General features: G+C 34.5%; 1 pseudogene; it reads right to left on the minus strand.

The window, feature by feature from the left end:
- Positions 1-14,091: 14,091 nt before the first annotated feature.
- LOC143402139 (olfactory receptor 2B2-like) lies at positions 14,092-14,874 on the minus strand (annotated as a pseudogene).
- Between the last annotated feature and the right edge of the window lie 7,484 nt (positions 14,875-22,358).

The following is a 22,358-nucleotide window of genomic DNA, read 5'->3' on the forward strand; positions in this document are numbered from 1 at the left end:
TATAGACTATAATAGTTCATAGTCTGTGTACCTTCTCTTGTTGTTTTTTTTTTTTTTTTTTTTTTTTTTTTTTTTTTTTGCAGGGTAAGGGTTACTGAGGATTAAACTCAGGTGCACTCGACCACTGAGCCATATCCCCAGTCTTATTTTGTATTTTGTTTACAGACAGGGTCTCACTGAGTTACTTTGCACCTCACCATTGCTGAGGCTGACGTGGAACTCATGATCCTCCTGCCTCAGCCTCCTGAGCCTCTGGGATTATAGGGCTTGCGCTTCTCTGCCTGGCTTCATTCATTTTTGTAACCACATTTTTCATGTTTGTATCATGAGTCCTCCCACATGGCTCTAGCAAATCCATAGCTGCCTGTCCCAATGGTAAATTCAATGTTCTCTTGTTATTTTGTTGCTATTTTAAATTCCATTTCTTAAATATACGACACCATTGTACAATTTTTCTTACAAGACATCTCTCTTCTACTGACTCTGTGCCACTCATCATTGTTTCTCCCCCTTCCTTGGTGAATATCATTTCTTGTTCTCTATCCAGGTTCTTTTCTATATCTCTATTGAAATTTGATGGTATTAAAAAATATCTGTCCTGGGGCTGGGGATTTGGCTCAGTGGCTAAGTGTCCCTGAATCATTCCCTGGTACCAAAAATAAAATATGTCTTCATATGTCCTATCATTTATTTCACCCCAAAATATTCTTGTAAGTGCTATTGAAAGTAGCCAGCTTAAATTTTTTCTGCCTGTTTGCAATTTTTACTAGCCTAGGAGAGTTTAAAGGACTGCCCTATATTTTCTGAGTTGCAGAAGTTTACATCCAACTTCATCGTTAGCACAGAGCTCCCTCAACCTGGGTTTTTCCCATCATAACTCATCTCTTCTACCAACCAATTCCTTGTCACTCTTATATTTAAAGCAATTTAACTCATGCTTTAAAATTTATTGTTACTGCTTGAAAATCATGGAAGGTACAATTTCTTTTCATCAGCACATTCTATCAAGCATCAACATTTTATCTGTTCATTATCTCTTCTAATTATTACCTCTTGTACTTGTAGATAAGTTCTAACCTTCACTTTCTCTGGTAATATTTTGTTAATTCAGGCTTATGTAATTTCAATATAACATCTGTGTTATTGCTAGGATGATCAACGATGCAAATTACATCTTGTAGCATTTTTAATTTAACTCTGTTATTTTTATTATGAAATTAAACCCTTAAAACCTAGGATCCAAACAATAACTTCTACTATATGTTCCCTGAATGGCTTTCCAGTATTACTCTCATTGTGACTTCTCCAACCTCATGTTAAAACCCAGGTTATAATAATGCTATGTCACCAATTTACTTTCACTGAACCAATCATATTTTATCATTATGCTGTTTATTATTTTAATCATGTTCTTCCTTCTATCTGTAATTCCTCATATTGGAAGTCCTCCTTATCCAATTGGCAAATATTTGTGTCCACTAAGACTACTTACAATTTACTTAACTTTATTATACTAAGGTGTTTGCATATATTTCTCAGCATATTTAGCTGTTCTTAATTTGGGGGTAGGGCATTCTGTGTCTTACCTGGAGTTATATCTATGTGACTGACATAGGCCCAGGCACTTTAGCAGGTGCTACTTAAATGTTAGCTGAATCTGGAAAGGTTTCACTCACCAGAGCTGATCTTAAGTCGTAGGAACAAATCTCAGTTAATCCTCAAGATTGAATATCTTTGTTGTAGTGTCAAACCATAATTTTTTCATGTAATAAAGGATTAAAATATATATGAGATTGAAAAGGGAGCATAGATCCAGGGACATTTTAACTTCCCATTAATCCAATGACACCTGAAATTAGGACAGTGCTGCCCAGGCACTAGGGAACACTTGTTGGCAAGGTTGGCATTTCAAATAAACATGATAACTTCCAAGCATGGGACTTTATGGAACTCTCCTCAAGGAATTGCCTCATAGGAAAGTAGTTAATTATCACCTTGGTTTAACTGAACCTTACAGCCTATGTATTCCAGTTGAGAAAAAGAAATATTTTCTATAACCTGTTTTCTGTAGTATAAGTTCACAGATTTCTGTAGTCAGAAATATTTTTTTCATTTATTAATGATTTCAGATTAATCATCAATAAAAATCACAAATGCTTGTATACAACTTATGTTAAAAAGGAAATACTTGATAACATAAAACTCATATACAATCACAGAACCAAGGACCTTAGAGTTAAAGCAACACAAGGGATTGGAGCTTCATCCAAATGCCATGTCTTCCATGTCTTTACTAAGGTTGATATTGACTCTTCATTTTAACAATCCCCTCATTGAGCAACTTTCAGTCAAAGGGAAATTAACTTTTAAAATATTCATGATTGTGGAAAAGACATTTTTTATTATAATAAGAACCCTTAAATGAAATTTACATTCCTATTAATGAAAGCAATTAAAAATTTTAAAAGCCATCATAATACTTTTCTATATAAAATATTCAATGTAGTTTTGTAGCTTCAGTTTTTATATTTTTTAACCCATTTTGAATTGACACTTATAAATTATCAGATACAGAGAATTATCTTTGGAGATCATTGTAAGTAAAGTAAGCCAGGTACCAAAATACAAGTATAAACTTACGTGTATGTACAATCTAAAATATCATATTTCATGGATAGTGATGGTATAAGTGTGGTTACCAGAGGGTGGAGAGAGTAAATGTGGAAAGGTTGATCTATGTCTATGAAGTTCTAATGAGATAGAAGTAAGAAGTTCTGGCAGGCAGTTATATAGTAGGGTGACTACAGATAACAGTTTTATACTGCATATCTCAAAAAAAGTTAGAAAAATAAAGGATTTTGAATGTTTTTTACCATAAATAAATGATAAATGTTGAGGGGACAAATATGTTTAAAATCATTTAGATATTGTATGATGTACCCATATATTGAAACACCACATGACAACCCATAAGTATGTATAATTTTTATGTTTTATGGATAATTTAAAAATTGAAAAATACCAGCAGTTGGGGAGGCTGAGGCAAGAGGATTGCAAGTTCAAAGCAATTCTCAGCATCTTCACGAGGTCCTAAGCAACTCAGTGAGTCCGTATCTCTAAATAAAATATGAAAAAGGGCTGGGGATGTGGCTCAGTGGTTAAGTGCCCCTGGGTTCATTCTTGTACAATAAGTAAATAAATAAATAAGATAAAAATAAAACAAGTAGGGTGAAGGTTGTACTTCAGTGGCAGAAAGTGACATTTTAACATAGACTCAGGGTTCAATCCTCTGCCCTGAAAAAAAATTCAGTTGACTGTAAACATGTGGATTTATTTCTGGATTCTTTTACTGTTCCATTGGTCAGTGTGTTATTTTTATGATAATACCACACAGTTTTTGTTATTATAATTTTGTAGTATATTTTAAAGTCTGGTAGTATTATGCCATCAGCTTTCTTCCTTTTGCTTAGGATTGCTTTGGATACTCAGGGTCTTGTGTGGTTTTACATGAATTTTAGGCTTTCTATTCTGGAGGAATGTCATTGGTATTTTGACAAAGATTGAATTCAATCTATAGATTGCTTTGTTATAGACATTTTAAGAATATTAATTATTCTAATGCATGAACACAAGATATCTACCCATGATTGTATCATGTTCAACTTAGTTCAATACTGCTATTAGTTTTCACTGTAAAGTTCTTTCACTTTTTAAGTTCAATTTATTCTAAGACATTTTATTTGTTTCTTGAAGCTATTTTGAATGGGATTGCTTTCTTAATTTTTTTTTTCAGAGAGCTTGCTATTGGCATATAGGATGCTACTGAGTTTTGTATGTTGACTTTGCAACTTTATTGAATTAGTTTATTATTCTAACATTATTTCAGCTTGTCCATGTATAAGATAATGTCATCTGCATACAGGGATAATTTTACTTTGTCACATCTAATATGTATGCTTTACATTTCTTTCTCTTACTTACACAGGGAAAATGCTTCACAACATTGACTCAGGCAAGTATTGTTTTGGACAAGACCCCAGAGCAAGGTGAGAAAAGCAAAAACAGACAAATGGGTTACATCAAACAAAGAGTCTGCACAACAATGGAAACAATCAAAAGAGGAAAGAGATAATTTACAGAGTGGGGAAAAACATTTTAAAACTGCATCTGTTAAGGGTATGTAGAATATATAAAAGTAAATTAAATCAAGCTAGTTTCAGCAAATAAATTATATAATTGATAATGGTCAAAGACTATGAATAGACATTTCTCAGAAGAAGGAATACAAATGACCATCAGGTATACAAAAATGTTCAATAAATCAAGCAGGGAAATGCAAATAAAAAGAACTCACAAAGCTGAGCATCAGAAAAGCAAATAACCCAATTGAGAAATTGGCAAAAGAATTAAAGAGACACTTCTCAAAAGAAGACATGCAAATGACCAATAAATATATGAAAGAAATGTTCAACACCTCTAGCATAAATGAAATGCAAATTAAAACTACAAGTGGTATTTTATCTCATTCTAGTAAGAATGGCTAAAAATAATACTAAATGTTTGTGAGGATGTGGAGAAGACAGCACACTCATACAATGCTGATGGGACTGCAAATCAGTGTACTCTAGAAAGTAGTATGGAGATTTTTCAAAAAAAGGAGGAATGGAACCACTATATGACCCAGACATCCTGCTCCTCAGTTAATATCCAAAAGATTTCAAATCAGCCTACCATCATGATGCAGCCACATTGATGTGGAAGTAGCACAGCTGTGGAATCAGCCAAGGTACCTGTCAACAGATGAATGGATAAAGAAAATGTGGTATAAGTACCCAATGGAGTTCTGATGAGCCATAAAGAAAAGCAAAATTATGGCATTGCTGGTAAATAGATGGAACTTGAAAACATCATGGTAAGTAAAATAGGACAGACCCAGAAAGTCAAGGCTGATTTTTTTTCTGATATGTGGAAGCTAGACCAAAATAAGGAAAAAAGAAAAAGGAGTTGGGAAATTCCATGAAAACAGAAGAGAAATCAGTGGAGTAGAGAAAAGGAATTAGAAGGAGAGGAGAGATGGGAAAAAGGAGACATTATGTACTAAATCTGACCAAATTTTCCTATGTATATATATCAATATGCCACAGGGGAATTTCACCTTCATGAATGTTTACAATGCACCTATTAAATGAAGCAATAAATAAAGAGAAGAAAATCCATGGAGTAAAAGAGAAGGGGAAAAATGAAGGGAGCCAAGGAGAGAAAAGGAAAGCACTGGAGATTGAATTGGAGCAAATTATATTCCAAGATTGTATAGTTATGCCCAAATGCATCCTAATATTATGTATAACTATAATAAAATAGTTAAAAATAAGACTTCATACCACTCCTATTAGAATGGCTATTATAAAAAATGAAACAAATGCTGGCAAAGAAATAGAGGAAGATACACTTTTGTATACTATTAATGGGAATATAAATTAGAACAGCCTGTTAGTGTAGTTAATTTATATTCCCACTAATGAGATAAAAGATTTCTCAAAAAATTAAAAATTAAACTACTGTATGATCCAGAAATCCCACTACTAGCTATATATCCAAAGGAAATGAAATCAGCATATTGAAGAGAGAGCTCTACTCCCATGTTTACCACAGCACTTTTTAAAATAGTCCAGAAATGAAATTAATTTAAGTGCCCATTCACAGATGAATGGATAAAGAAAGTGTACTATACATACACAATGTAATGTTATTCAGCCCATCTAAGAATGAAATCCTGTAATTTCTGACAACATAGATAAGCCTGGAGGCTTGTTAAGTGAAATAAGCCAGATACAGAAAGACAAATATCACATGATCTCTCTCATATGTGGAGACTAAAAAGTGGATCTTATAGCAATAAAGAGTATAATAGTGGTTACCAGAGGCTGAAAATGGTAGGAAAGAGGAGGGGATGAGGAAAGGTTGGTCAATGAGCACAAAGTTACAATTCATTTTGGCTTATGGTTTCAGAGGTTCAGTACATGGTTGACTAACTTCAAAGCTCTGGACCTAACATGAGGTAGAACATCATGGTGGAAGGGCATGGTGGAGGAAAGCTGATTAGTTTAGGAGAGCCAGGGAAAATATAATCCCCAATGGCTTAGTCCAGTGACCTACTGCTTCCAACCACACCCTACTTGCCTACATTTAGCACCCATTAATCTATTTAAATTTTTATCCAACAAATGGATTAATCAACTGATTAGGTTACAGCTCTCAGAATTTAATAATTTCACCCTGAACAACCCTGCATTTTCTTATACATGAGCTTTTTGGTGACATCTCATATCCAAACCATAACCCAGTACATAACTGTTGTCTATAGTCACCTGACAGTATAATAGCACCCCAGAACTCTGTACTCCTATCAAACTGTAATTTGACATCCATTGATCAATCTTTCTCTATTCCTACCTTACCACTTCTCTCCTCAGTCTCTGGTAATCTGCATTCTACACTCTACTTCTAGGATATTCACTGTTTTAGATTCCACATGAGTAGAATCACACAGTATGTGTATTTCTTTCCTGGCTTAATTCTCTTAACATGATGACCTCTGTGTATACATATAATGTGCTCTTTGTCATCCATCAGCTTGTTTGGACCTTTAGCTTGTTTCCATTTCTTGGCTATTGTGAATATCATTGCAATAAACATGAGAGTGCAGAAGTCTTTTCTGATTTTGTTTGCCCTTTATTTTCATTTTTTTCCCTTATCTGGTTACTTTGGCTTTGACTACTAGCACTATGTTGGAATAAACAATAAAAATGAGTATCTTTGTGTTAATTTACATCTTTGAAATCAAGATTTCAATTTTTTTCTCACTCAGTGTAATGCTAACAATTGTCTTCTTAGACCTGATCTGTATTATGTTGAAGTATGTTTATTCTATACCTAACTTGTTCAGCATTTTTATAAGGAAGAATATTGAATTTTGTCCTATAATTTACTAGTAATATAGTTTCAGTAACATTAGGCAGATGGTCCAAAACAATAGTAAAAATATGTGTTGAGAATAGGAAATTTATATTCATTCCCAACATTTTTGAAACTGTCTAGTGTTTCTGTGGTAAACAAGATGACAGTAATTGTTCTAATATAAAATTTTTACCTTATTTAATACATTTTCCTACTGTTCCAACTATGTCAAAAATTATATTTCAATTTAATGACATATTGGATATTTGCAAAACTTACTAATGTAATATTTTAAACATTTACAATATTGTAAAATTGCTTTCAGGAACACTAAAGTATTTCTTCATTAATCTTGTTTTCAGTGTTGTACTATTTTTATTTGCTAGCTTGACAATAATTTACTATAATTAATTTAGTTATGTATTTAAGCATATGACCTTCTCAGGAAGGTCCATTAAGAAATATTAATTATAAAATTAAAACTTCAAAATTCTGTTAGATTAAATCTCAGGTTTTTCTTTTGACATGACTGTGATCTTGAAGGTGAGTCAAAATTTATTCCTAAATCTTGGGAGACATACCTGGAACAGTTTCTAACAGCAGCCAAATATTTCTTTGAAGACTCATGTTTTTGTTTAATTTAATGCAGTTTCTATAATTGTAACATAAACATGTCTATTCAAATAAAAATATTTTATTTAGTGTCCTCAAATACCTTAAAACACATGCCATCTGAGGATGATACTGCTTTAACAGAATGCATAAATTAACACAATACATGATTTCCTTAATGCATATTAGGATACATTTTATATTATATTTCATGTTGATAGGAGTCCCATCTAAGAATGAGTTGTGTGAGAAACATTCTGATAAAAAATTATAATAATTAGGATACTTTTTTGATCATACTGGAACTGAAAATAAGTGGCCTTCAAAAGTACTTCCAGAAGCCTTTTTTTAATGTTCATGTCCAAAGGCTGGTATTGAGAAGCAGAATACAAACATGAATATTACATGAACTTGAGAAGGACTTTTCTTAAAAGGTATTGCTACATGATAAGGTGTTCTAATGGGACCCATCTGAGGAAAAGGCAGCTTATGTGTTAGGAGATAATCGGTGTTGTAAAAAGAAGCAATTTTCAAATGCAAATGAATATGTGAGTAGGAGGAATCCCAAAAGTCATGCTGATGTGTGGGGAAGAAGGAGGAGTTCATATAAAATCCTATGACATGCAGTAATCTCAAGTTGTTAGAATATTTTATCTTTTGGACAAGATTTTGTGCATGTTTTCTATAGATCTTATCTTAAATATTTGCATTTCTAGGTTTTCATAATTCTGAGAGTATTCAACCCTGATAAATCATTCATAGTTCCAGTCATGCTAAGTTAATTTAGGTCCCAGGATTCACACCATCAGAGAATTTATTTAAAGAGTCCAATTAAATTCATTGAAGGATTTTCAGAAGGCTGTTCAGTTCATATATATCAGGACCTTAAGCAAAATCTTATTAAGGAATCCTAACCCATTATTTTGAATGAACTACAGAGAACTAAAATGAGTAAAAAGGATTCGACTCATTTATTGAAAGACAACACTTTGGAAAATATAAATAAAGCTTACTTTAAAGGAAGAATGGAAGGCTGAAGTAGAAAAAATAAGGGAGAATGAGTGGAGAACAGGCTGTGTCTTCCTCTGAGTTACTCTTTAATATATAGAATATCAATTTTCAGGTTGTGCCTAAACTTGAGTCATTCCCTTTTGTAAAGCAGTGATTTGCCACAGCTACTCTATTTTGAATTTAAGTGCTGATGTGGAATGACACTAAACTTTGATTGTACAAGTGAACAACCACCATCTGCTTGGCACAACATATGGCACAAACTGATAAATTATCATGCTAGTAAGAATGCCCACCTGTGAAATTATCAAATTAATCACAAACACGTGAATGCATAGGTGTATCAAACTAATATTGGAAAAAACAGACCATCCAGTGATGCAACCCCCTCATTTGAGACCCATAAAAGGAGGAGCAGCTTGATAATGGACATGGCAGGATCCTGACCCTATTCCTGGTCACTTGTCATAAGACTTTCCTAGGAGAATCACAACAATGATGAACCTCCAAATCTTTGTCTTGGGTTTTAGCAGAGTGTAGTTTCTCCTACCCATTATGACCATATATGGCCCACTTTAAGCTGACACCTTAAGCTGACAATCCAAGGTGACACTGTGAAACTGCTCTTCCTTCATATCTTGGCCTAGAATAAGTTCCTACACTTTGACAGCTCTGTGCCTTGAACAAGTTCTTTGGCGGTTCCTAATTCTATCTGACCACCTACAATGACTATTTCCATTCATATCTGCTCTCTGCCTTTTCTCTATATATAGCCTTCAAACACCTATAGTTTCCTTAGTCCCTTCTTAGTCTTTTTGTGACATATTTCATATCATTTTGTGAAATGTGATGTGTGACTTGAGTGTTATAGATATAAAAAATTAAGATTATAATAAAATAATTTGTGTTTGCCCTGCTTATGACTACTAGGGGACCCAGAAGTATTCAATGAACTTGCACTAAAATGTCATAGGCTGTGAATTTATCACTATTCAATAAATTCTCTTATTATGGAAAGACACAAAATGTTTGGTCGACATTAATGATGTAGCTCACTTGCAACAGAATGTAGGGGAAAAGGTAAGGGGGGCCAAAATAATCATAGTTTTTTGAAAATCCTAAGCTTTATGCGGGGTGCATGCTCTATGGAGGCCACACCCCCTTTTGGATTCATTTTGGGAGAGGGTCTCACCTAGTGGCTCAGGAGTTCTTTCTCCCTGCCATCCTTGACCTCTCTGTTTCAGCTCCTTGTGCAAAGGGAAAAATGCCTAGGCTATAACCAATGAAAATTAAAAACAGAGGACCAACAAAGGGAAATTGGATTCCAAATAGAAGCAAATAAATATATTCTGTGACACCTTGGGCTCTCTTTCTTGGGGTATCAAACTCACTTTTTGGGGGAATATGTTTTCTTCTCCACTGTGCAGCATTAAACTCCAAGGCAGCTTGGAGCTAAGGGACAGAGTATATCCATGCAACAGAACATTAGTGGGAATGGATGGCCTAACAGGAATACAAACAAGAAAAGGGATAGCCATGTAGGAACCAAAATGAAGCCACACAAAAACATTTCTGAGATGCTAGCATCTGAAGACTCTTGTTTTGAAAACTCTGTTTTGAGAGGTTAATTCCAGTGGTATCAGAAGAAGTATCAAAATATGCCAGTTTGATGATATGAGAACTGCAAAAGGAAATTTTGTGCCTGATCAAAAAAAATTCAAAGATAATTTAAATTTCCACAATGAGATGTGGTGGGTGTGGAAGTGTGTCACACCAGCAGTAAGCGTAGCTGAGTTTGGTGGATCTGGAGCACAGGAATTGGAGACAATACTGGGGGTGGGCAGTCCAGAGACAGGGAAGATCCAAGAGGAGAGAAAATCCTGGGAGAAATAAAAAAGGAAAATTCAAGTTTTTCTCTTTTGGGAAGGGAGAAGGAAAAGGAGGCTGAAATATTTTTTTTTCCTCAATCCTGGATTTGACACAGGGCAGTTACTATGTAGTCATTCATTCACTCTTTTGTATTATTGTCCTGGCCCACCAATGCCAGGCATGACCCACTGCACAGAAAAACTCAAGCCACTCAGCTCCAAACTCTGCCCTTGGAGATGAACTCCACAGACTGGGGAAAAAACATGTTTCCCACAATGCTGATCTCAGGATAGAGAACATGAGGCATCACTGAATTTGTTTCTCTTGTTCCATTTGGAACACAGTTATCCTTTTATTAGTGCTGTGTTTTTAATTTTAATTTGTAACAGCATAGAAATTCTTCCCTGTGATTAGGGAGGATCTAACTAAATAGTGCAAGAATGTCAGGTAGGAAGAGCTCCTGGGCCACCAGGTGAGACCCATTCTCAAAATGAAACCCAAAGAGTCCTCCATGGACCATGCACTTGCAGCATGCCTGGGATTTTCCAAAATATACATTAGTTAGGCTTCCCTTTTCTTTTCTCTTTCATTCTCTCTTTCCTTATTTCTTTCAGGCTTCCTTTCTTCCTTGATAAAGAAAGGAGAGAGAAAAGAGGTTGGAAAAAGAGAAACTAGAATTTTCCTTCTCTATTTCTTCAAGGTCTTCTCTTTCTTCTTAGGCCTTTTTCATCTCTGGCTGTCCCCTGGGCTTGTCTTCTCTTCCCACTCCCAAGACTCATCAGACTCAGCTCTTCTCATCAGACCCATTAGACTCAGCTGCTGGGAAATACTTCCACACCCACCCCTTCCCAGTGTCAAAGTTCTGAATGACCTTAGAATTTTTCCATCCTGATCAGACATGATATTTATCTTTGAAAATTTGACTTGCATCCAAAAGTGAATATTTTGATACTTTTGGTATCTGCACAATTAAATTCTTCATTCAAAGAAGTGTCTCTGGATACTAGCGTTTAGGCAAACTTTTTGTGTTGCTTTTTTATATTTCCAACATGGTCATTCATTCACTAATTTGCATAGCTATCCTGACCATACAACCCCAGGCATGACACCTTCCTGGGCAAGGCTCTATCACTGAGCTCCAACCTCTGCCATAGGAGATTCACACTGCAAGGTGGAGAAGAAAACATGACACCCAACATTGCTGACCCCAGGAAAGAGAGCCTAAGGGGCACAGAATTTGTTGATTTTATTTCATTTTGAAACCCAATCTCTCTTGGTTAGTCCTGTGTTTTTAATTTTCATTTGTAACACCATAGACATTATTCCTGTGCTTAGGGAGGCAGAAGCTAGAAAGGGCAAGAATGACAGGTAGGAAATGCACCTGTGACACTGTGTGATTTCTTTTCTCAAAATATAAACTAAATGGAGGTAGGGCCTTCACCAAGCCTGAGACCTCCACCAAGCAAGGGATTCATAAAACAAAACAAAACAAAACAAACAAAAACAATTATGTTGTCCTTTCTTCTCTTCTCCCTTCCATTCTCTTTTTATATTTCTCTCTTACTTTCTCCCAGTGCTTATTCGTGATTTTGTAACCCACTAAATAGAAAATAGAGAATAATATAGAACTAAATACATTCATAATTAATTCTTTGTTATGTAGATTTTCTTTATGGAACACAATTATACGTATGACTTTCAGTGTCTTCTGAGATTTAAATCACTTTCAAATATCATCTACTTTCTCTTCTCTCTCCAAACACACACACACACACACACACACACACACACACACACACACACATTCTTGAAACTTTTAATTAAAGCAAGTGGTTGTATATGCATTTTTTGTCAAGGAAATAAGAATCAAAGACAACAAATGATTATTCCCCATAAGACACACAGCTTGTACATCACTGTGTTGACAGGACTACATTTATGATGAGTATAATTCTCCTCCATTACAGGCAATAAAATTGGAATTTTGCTATAGTTACTTTGTTTTGCTTAGGTACCTTTGGCTAGTATATACTTGTGAGTTAGTTTGCAGCAAAAAGTTATGAAACATTAAAAAAACAAAACTAAAGATTGACCAAGGTTTGAATTCAACATGGTATTCTTATAACCCTCATGAAGAAGCAGAATGGACTTACCCAGGGAAATGGTGATGGAAGCTGTCCAATCAAAGGTGGGCAAATGCCAAGTTACTTAGTTTTATTTGGTTGGGATATTTTCCATCTTAAGTTTTTTGAGCACTGTTTACGTCCAAAGCATCCCACTATTTTTTCTTCTAGAGTATGTTCTATTTGTTTTGGTCATGGCCTCATTGTTGTATAATAACACAACACTTTATTGTGTATGTGAGCACAAGATTGACTAAGGTTTATGGCAAAATAAGTTGTATTTAAAATTATGATCCTATTTTTAAAAATGAATTTCTTTTTCCATAGTTTAATTGATATGGTCTGGATCTAATTGTCTCTTGATTTCATTTGCCTCTGGGGAATTTAAAAAATCTTTAGGGTGATATAATTATACATAGAAGTCCGAGGCATGACTAAATATTATAACACATGATTAAAATTGACTCTGAATAATAGTTGCTTGTTTTTTTAAAAGATGGGATCATTTCTGATTTACTTGAGAATCAATGATCAATTTAACAATTTAATTTAAAACATACACTAAATATATTTTCTAACCTCCTAATCATTTTTTTTCTCTAAATATTTTACCACTTCCTTCCCTGAAATTAGATTAATTAGTATTTGTGTTAGGGAAAAGAGACATCGACTTGGTGAAATTCAATATTGTATGACAGATACAATGGTCTCCTTTTATCTGTGGTTTCAGTTTCTCAAGGTCAACTATTATCCAACAATATTAAATGAAAAATTTCAGAAATAAACAATTTATACATTTTAAATTGGGCATCAATCTGAGTAGCATGTCAGAATGTTGTACCATTTTTTTAGTCTATTTTTTATAGTCATGAATCATACCTTTGTCCAATATATTCACACAGTGTATGTACCCACCAATTTTGTTGCTTTGTAATCCTCTTGGCTATCAGATCAACTCTCATTATATGTCAATGCCTGTGTTCAAGTAACTCTTATTTTACTAATGATCTCAAAGTATAAGAGTAGTGATGCTGACCACTCACATATGCCAAAGAGAAGCTGAAAAGCATTTCTCTTAAAAGATGAAAGTTCTCTACTTAATAAGGGGAGAAAAAAATCTTATGATGAATTTGCTAAGATTTTTTGTAAGAATGAATCTTCTATTCATGAAATTATAAAAAGTTTTGCCATGATACCTCAAAATTGCAAACATTATGTTCACAGTATGTGAGCCCATTTAAATCACAGGTTTCAGTATTATCTGCAATTTCAAGCATCCCCAGGGTTCCTGGAATATATTCTCCACAGATTGGGGTGAGGGAGGTATCTGCATATTGTCCAAAGAAGGTAAATGTCTATGTAGATTTAACCAAAAGTTGATCATTCTTTTCTTGGTCCTGTTCCTCTTATGAATTTTGTGCCACTTGATACATGGTTCCCTCATCAATTTGATGTCCAACATGTTCTTTGAAAGGCAAATACATCCATTCTTACTTCTTAGGTATTTTTTTTCCAGAGATCATCTTTTCTTGACCCAAAACTCCTTAGTCAATGCTCTTCTTAGGGCAGCTTTCACATCCTTGTTCCTCAATGTATAGATAAAAGGGTTGAGGGTGGGTGTGACAATACCATAGAAGAGGGCCATGATCTTACTCCTGTCCCGAGAGTAACTAGAGGGAGGCTGGACATACATGCTGATGGCTGTAAAATAGAACATAGATACCACAAGCAAATGTGAAGCACAGGTATTAAAGGCCTTCCAACGACTTTCAGCAGAGCGGATTTTCATCACTGCCCGAGCAATGAACACATAAGTGCCCAGGATGAGGGTGAGTGGTACCAGGAGTAGCAAAGCCCCTAGAACATTGAGTTCAGCTTCATTCACACTAGTATCAGTACAGGCTAGTTTCAGAAGGGCAGGAACTTCACAGAAGAAATGGTCCACTACCCTCTGTCCACATCTTGGGGCCACCACTGTGAGTGTGGATTGTACAAGGGAGTTAGCAAAACCACTGATCCAGGTCCCAGCAGCCATATGGGTACATCGTCTCTGATTCATGATGATTGGATAGTGAAGGGGCTTGCAAATGGCAGCATAACAGTCGAAGGCCATGATGGCCAGAAGAATGCATTCGGTGGGACCCAAGGCCAAAAAAATATAGAGTTGGGCTATACAACCCCCATAGCTAATGGTCTTCTCTGGTTCTCAAAGGTTGACTAGCATCTGTGGGACCGTGCTGGTGGTATAGCAGAGATCCAGAAGTGACAGATTTGAGACAAAAAAGTACATGGGACTGTCGAGTTAAGTATGGAGAACAAGTAAACTGATAAAAATCTCTATTACATATGAAGCTGCAACTCTGTATAATTATATGAACTCACAATGAACACGGCTAGTATACAATTTCTTAACATTGAGTAGTCTATTAGGATGCATTAACACTTATATGAAAGCACTTATAAACACTTTTTCTTCCACTATGATTGATTTAAACATCTACATTTCTCATGTAGTAACACAATTCACTTAAGGCTGAGCCAAATGAAATTAAGGTAATGGTTAACTTTTCTTTTTTTAAAAACCACAAATATTTTTAAACAATCTTAACTCTTCAATAATAGGTTATAGGTTATGCAGTTACATAGAGGCCTCTGTGGAGATTCTGTCATCTTGTTTCATAAGTTACATTTGCAGGTATGGTTCTTACCCAATGTATAGTCCTGCATTTGGGAGGAACTGCAGTTTTCTTGAGGACACTAATGGAGAGAAAAAGTGGTATAGTTCAGCCATAAAAAAAAAAAAAAAATGTGACCGTTTCTTAATCTCATGAATATTTCCTTCCATGAATGCCTTTGTCCTATTTAGACTGTTACAGCAAACTCAAATCCTTATTTTGCAGGTGAGGGTCAGTCACATTGGAAAAAGGGAGAAACCAACGGGTGGATGGGACACAGCTTTATACAACAATAACACTTTTTGTAAAAGAATGTTTCATTTTCATTATTACTCATATATGGAGCTTAATATGTTACAAAAACTGTCAAAGGTCTTCAGAAAGCAAGCTTTGTCAAGCAACCAGAAAAATTCAGCAAGCAAATCACCTTTGCCTCTCATCTTATACATTTTCTTAACTTAAAGTTTCTGATTATTTCTTCATAAAGATAGGATGATCAAGCCCTTCTTATCTTTTTTGTTATGCTGTATTGACTAAAAATTACAAAATTATAGAAGCAAACCATGAAAAACAGTAAACAGTGGCCATTAAAAATGTAAAACATTCTGCCCTTTGAAGCTTCATGTTAAAGTATTCATGGGTTATTCTATATTCTATATTATTATCAATCTACAAAATAGTCTATATTAAGAGTTAGAATAAAGTCATTTTAATAGGCACTGTGATATAATGTGAACATAAAGCAATTCCATACATGATAGCAAATTATGTTTTATCTCTACTGCTATACAATGTTATAACATAGCTGTTAAACACTGGTGAGGTTGTGAAGGTTTGAATTATGAAATATATTTTTGTGGTAGTTGGATATATGCAAGAGATGAGGAAGGAGATACTTTTAATTGTTCAAAAAATAGGTCAATGATTGACTTCACATGCCACTTTACACAGCTCCAAGATTTAAGATAGATATGCTCTTTATATTTATTATTTGGAAATGATAAGGGAAAGCATATTCATTTTGGATTGTTGTCACATAATTATAAATATTAATTGACTGTCTCAGTTTATTATTTCATCTGTTTTTATCACAAAATGTTTCTTTACTTCCTATCAGCCAAAGGAAAGTATATACTATACTGTTAGATAATACATCTGAAACACTTAGTACAGTGCTTCGCACCAGGAAACAGTCCATAAATGTTAACCTTCATTATTCTGCAGTTGTTATTTCTAAAATGGTTTAATAGAGCATAAAATTTGTAACAATTGTTCTTGAAAAAATTATTAGGCACATTGTCTATTTCCACAGTCACCCCAGACTCACTTCATCAAGGTCTTAACAAAAACCAGTAGAATTGTTTTAGTACCTTATTGAATTGCCATGTGCAGGATAATCTGGGTATCTCCATTTCCCAACAATAAGATAAATATTAATTTTCTAAGAAATAATTAGTTGTTTAGACCAACTCACAGCTATTTTCTGAAAGAGGAATATGCCTCTGAATAAAGTTACACTTCTCAGAGAAGAAGACAGTAACTAATTAAAATAATGATGAGAAATAGAAATGCTTTAAGTATCAGCTATCCATTTTCACACTTTAATGTACTGTTTTCAAAAGTCCTCTATTCTTAACACATAAGCAATGATGCATACCTTGAGTCACAAAATTGAATGGGAGAAGTAGCTGACTATTGTTTCTGATGAGTATGCCCTGATTTTCTCTGTATTTCATCCTGAAATTCAGAGAATGTAAATCTTCCTCATCCTCATCTTTCAGATGGTGCATCTAGAAGCCTTTGTTGTAGGCAGGGACCATGTCTGATCTCAAGAAGATTGCATGTCTCCTGAGTACCTTGTCTCTCCTAGCAATGTCCCCAATTACCTACCCACCCCACATGTACAAACTGGAAAGAGAAAAGCATACAGAGACATACTAGTCACATGATAGTACTTTTGAAACTTCCTTTTTCCTGAAAAACAATGGTTTATAAATATATAATACTTCAGTTCTCCTCTGCATTCTGAATCCTTATCTTTACACTCTCCCCAAAGGACATAATTTCTTTGCACTGGAGAATGTCAGGAAGCAGTTTGATTCTGCCTCTTGAGAGTCGTCATGGACAGGTCTGTCTCTATTTGTAGGAAAATGCTGACATTCGGGAAGCAAAAGAAATAAACCTAAGAGGCAGACAAATTAATTGGTCAATATAATTAATAACATGTTAATGGTAACTGTCATTGCAAGCTATGTTTACAGTATGATATAAACTCATTTGAAATATGTTATTTCAACCAATTCTTTGACCATTCTAAACTTTAATGTAAATTGATTATTTTTATTTTTATCTGAATTAAGCATGCTATTAAACATCATTATGAAAATGATAGAATTTTCATTTCATAGTATATTGAAGAAGTCAATATTCTGATTATAATTATAATCAGATTATATTATATTAATAAATTACATAATCTTCTAGTAACATAACTTTTACAATGTGTCTACTTGTTTCTATTAAAAGTAAGTACAGTAAGATTGAGTGTTAGAAGTATGTTTTACGATGGTAAAAGAACCAGGCAAGGAACTGAATAATAGTTATTATAAAGAAAAGTGAGAAAAATACTGAACATAGGACTTAAGTGATATAAAGGCAAATGCAAAACACTAGGGAAGAACAAAATGTCATTTGGATAGGAAATTTTCCTTATTATAACTGCTTTAAATGTCCTCTTTGAAATTCCACAAAACATACTTATTGTTCCAATCTTACATATTCTAACTTGTACTTTTTTGCATTTAATACTCCTGAATTAGAATCTGTCTGCTTAAGTATGATTAAATGTAGTTTTTTTGTTCTAATTAGTTATACAGGATAGTTGAATGTATTTGACATATTATATATATATGGAGTATAACTTTTCATTCTTTTAGTTGTTTGTACATAATGTAGAATTACATTGGTTGTGTAATTATATATGTACAGAGGATAGTAATGTCCAATTCATTCTACTATCTTTCCTAATTCCATTTTCCCTCCCTTCCCTTCATTCCTCTTTTTCTAATCCAAAATACTTCTATTCTTCTCTAACCCCTTCCCTTATTTTGAAATTAGCATCCAAATATCAGAGAAAACACTTGGCCTTTTTTTTTTGGGGGGGGGGTGGGAATTGGCTTATCTCACATGGCATGATATTCCCCAGTTCCATCCATTTACAGGCAAATACCATGATTTCTTTCTTTTTTATATCTAAGTAATATTCCATTGTGTATATATACCACATAAAATATAATTCTTAACAGCTTTCATTCTATGAAGCAGATGAAGAGCCATGGGGATTTTTATTAGATTTATGAGGATTGGACAAAATAATTATCTTCTCTCACATTCTCCTCCTTACTGATGGAATAATAAATTTACTTGTTGTGGCAAATACGTTCAGTTAAATAACATATTTCTCAGATTTTCTTGTACTTGTAACTAATTCTGATTAATAAGATGTGAATTGAAGTAGGCTGGGTCCCGAAGGTTTTCCAGGAAAGGGAAATGCTTTATTGTTACTCTTCTTCATCCATCCACCTGCCTTGGAAAACAATATGATTGACTGAAGCTTCACTCAACAGCTGCAAAATAAGAACAACTGCCATAGTTAAGGGTTTTTGGCACATGAAGTTAGAAAATAGAGTCCTGACAAATTGGACTTGGGGCTTGAGATGTAAACTTTGTTTTTAAGGGTATTTTGAATTATTCATTATGTACCCCAAAATGAACCTTGTAGATTCAGGATTAACTTCTCCAGCAGGTGGTTGAATTAGAAAAGTAATTGTGCATACTATTTATCTTTCACTCAAGAAGTTCTCTCTACCTCTTTGTTAGTACCAAAGAGCAAATATACTTGTTAGTAGTTTCTAAAATAAGGACATTGATTTGTATAATATTAAATGCTACCCACATACTGAAGGAATGCTAAGGCATGTGGTCAATAGCAAGTTAAATTAATAAGGGGAATTTTTGTTAATGGAGAACAGAGAGAAAGTGGAAAAATGAGTGAAGAAAATAAAGGTAAATTTTCAGAGTTTCCAAATATGGTTGTGTACTTGGTGCATTGCACATAATTGCCCAATTAATAATTGATACATGACTAACAGGAGTTCTATCATTGTCCTTTTATCCCCTAAAATACTTTAGGTTCCCTTACAACTAAATGTTTTATGTAGCAGTAAAGTTCATTAACATCTATTCAATTTGATAATATATTCAAATATTTCTGATAATAGAATAATTTTTAAAGTGTGATAATGAAAAGCATAATAATAATTACTTTAAAAAGTAATCAACATTACTAACCAACTAGTATGTGTTCATTCTGAGACATTGATAGTTTTGGCCTATTTAATGGATCATGCTTATTATCTTCTGGGTAATCATTTGTGGATCAGTATTCAAATACAGGCAGTTGTGTTTAAAAGCATGAAGTGTTATTCATTCACTAGGGCTAAATTTGAAATCCTTTAGAAATTCTGTAATTCATTTAATTTGTTTTCCTTCCAGTCTGAAGTGGGAACTTTTGATGTTCTCTAACCCCATGCTTTCTTCAGAACATATCACTGAGAAGGAAGGAACATGTGGCACATATGCTACCATTTCATCTTAGACTTACAAAAGAAATAGTAAATCAGTCCCAGAATTTTATTTCATTGAATTTGGGCTTTTCCTCAGAATCCTCCCAAATTTGTACCTAACACAAAAATACTTCAGAGTCTCTTTCTTGGAATGCAGAGGACACGATGGATTGTTTTTGTGATGTTGTAATCAGCTGATGGTATTTCTCAATGTCTCTTTTGACCCCAGCTTCTTGGAATTACCTGGTTATTGCTCGTCTTAAAATGCTGATGGTAAATTGAGAAGGAGATTTTGGAAAATTTAAGGCTATAAGGATGTGAAATTTTGGAAACACTTTCTTTTTATAGGTTTATTTGCCTAAGGCAGTCTCTTTGCAAAATTTACCACAACAGATACTAAACTACCCTCAGGCTAGAGATCAATTTTGGTCAGATTTCGTATAATCTTACTGATAGTTTATTTGTACCATTTTAATTTAGCATACTGATAATTATACTGCTATAGCCCCCAAAGATCCCTGCCATAATCATAGTAATTTCTCACCTTGTCAGCCCAATTTTTACAATGAAAGTCAGCAGAATTTCTACAGAGAACTCATTTGAAGCTTCCTCTTTTTTGTAAATGCCAGGTTTACAATCAAATGGTGTGGTAGACTAACTCTGTCTCAAGAAAACTTGCTATGCAAAAGATACTATCTCTGTTTTCTTGATAAAAACATGTGAAAGGTCTGTCCAACCTGAGAATATGGAACAAGAAGGAACTGTCATGTAACCACCCACTTAATAAGAATCTCAAAGAATTTCTAAACCTGGGGTCCAGAGATTTTTATGCATTGGGTCCTCTGAAATGTTACAGATTAAATGAAGCTGCTTCCTGAAAATTCCTCATGTGTCTGGCCTCATCTCTCCTACATTAATACCTTTGGTCTTTCTTGTAATTATGTACATCGTTTCTTTGCAGGAACATCATAGATCTCATTTAACATCTCACATTGAATCACTAGAAATATCAAGGTGTTCAAAGAAATTTCAGCAACTTTCTAGTTGAACTTTTATTGTTGTTTAAGTCATAGATAATTCTTAGTTTTAAAATATTATTGGATTTGTAGACTGAATGCTTGTTTTTGGCTAAAATTTGTATTTCAAAGACTTGTTTCCCAGGTTGTTTGTTGATTTGTGGAGATGAAGCCTTTGGACTTTAAATTTAATGAGGCCAGGAGAGTTTTTTCTCCATGATGACATTAGTGTGATTATAAGAAGATAAAGAGAATGACATTATCAGGATGGCAGGATAGAATGTTCTATCTTTCATACCCCAGTAAAAATACTGATTTTGGCAAGAATTCCCTGGAGGGAGGCCTAGAGTCTCACTGAGGTTTCAGCATCCTTTTGGAGTAAATAAGCTGAGAGCAGACACAGTGAAGAGAGTAAAAAAGTCGTTTTATTTTATCTGCATCTCCCTTCCTCCAAGGTGTCACAGCTCATGCCAAGAGAGGCTAGAAGACAGGCTAGACGAGAGGCTACAAGAGAGGCTACCTTGACTTGAGTTTTTCTTTCTTCCTTTTAAAAAACATGGTATAAAGTTAAAAAAAAAAAAAAAAGCTAGTGCCTGATTTCCCTAGCCCTAAGGATTCTGCCCAGGGTCTTATTTCTGCTTTGTGCTACCAGATCATATGAGGAACTGACCTGGATGAATCAGTCTATGGACAGTAGGATCAGGAAGGGGAGGAAGCACACAACTGGCCTGTTTTCAACAGCCTGCTGTCTGATTCTTAAACTCCAATGACAGATCCACCCACAAAACCAACAGGAAAATTCACCAGCACCATGAACCCCTCTCTAGACAGTGCTCAATGCATCTCTGATCAATTCAACTAATTTCCAAAGAATCAGCATTTGGTTTCATTTGGTTTCATCAATCATTTTTTACCATTTATCTGCTTTTGGAGTGCTGGGCCAACCTCTATAAATTAAAGCTGATAATGCTCTTACTAATCTATTTCTTTTTTACAGTTTTATTGATCACTGAACAGGTATTCATTGTAATCACCAATGCCATGTTACTGTAGAGCAATCTCACTTGTACCTTAAATTACCATTACAAAAAACAAAGGGGGAGATAGAACCCCCCAAAATTGTTTGAATCATACTCTCTTTGTTTTAGATTTCTTAAATTGTGATGTTGAATTTCATACTGCTATTGGGCCAACTACCACTGCAATGGGCCTGTCAGGCCATAGAATAAACAAGATCCAGGGATAATGTGACATAGAAGCCATGTCTGTGTCACTCAAAGGTGAAGTTTATCCTATCTGGGTATCTGAGCGTGCCGCACATTCATCACCATCAAGGAGGATCTGAAGCTTGAACCAGAGGCATTGATCCTGATCTCCACTAGGAACAAAAAGTTGAGATGATGAAGTGGAAGGTGAAGAAAACTCTGTAGACCCAGAATGCAAAACCACAAATGTGGGGACAACTGAAGA

This window comes from Callospermophilus lateralis, chromosome 6 (assembly GCF_048772815.1).
Source record: "Callospermophilus lateralis isolate mCalLat2 chromosome 6, mCalLat2.hap1, whole genome shotgun sequence".
Classification (NCBI taxonomy): domain Eukaryota; kingdom Metazoa; phylum Chordata; class Mammalia; order Rodentia; family Sciuridae; genus Callospermophilus; species Callospermophilus lateralis.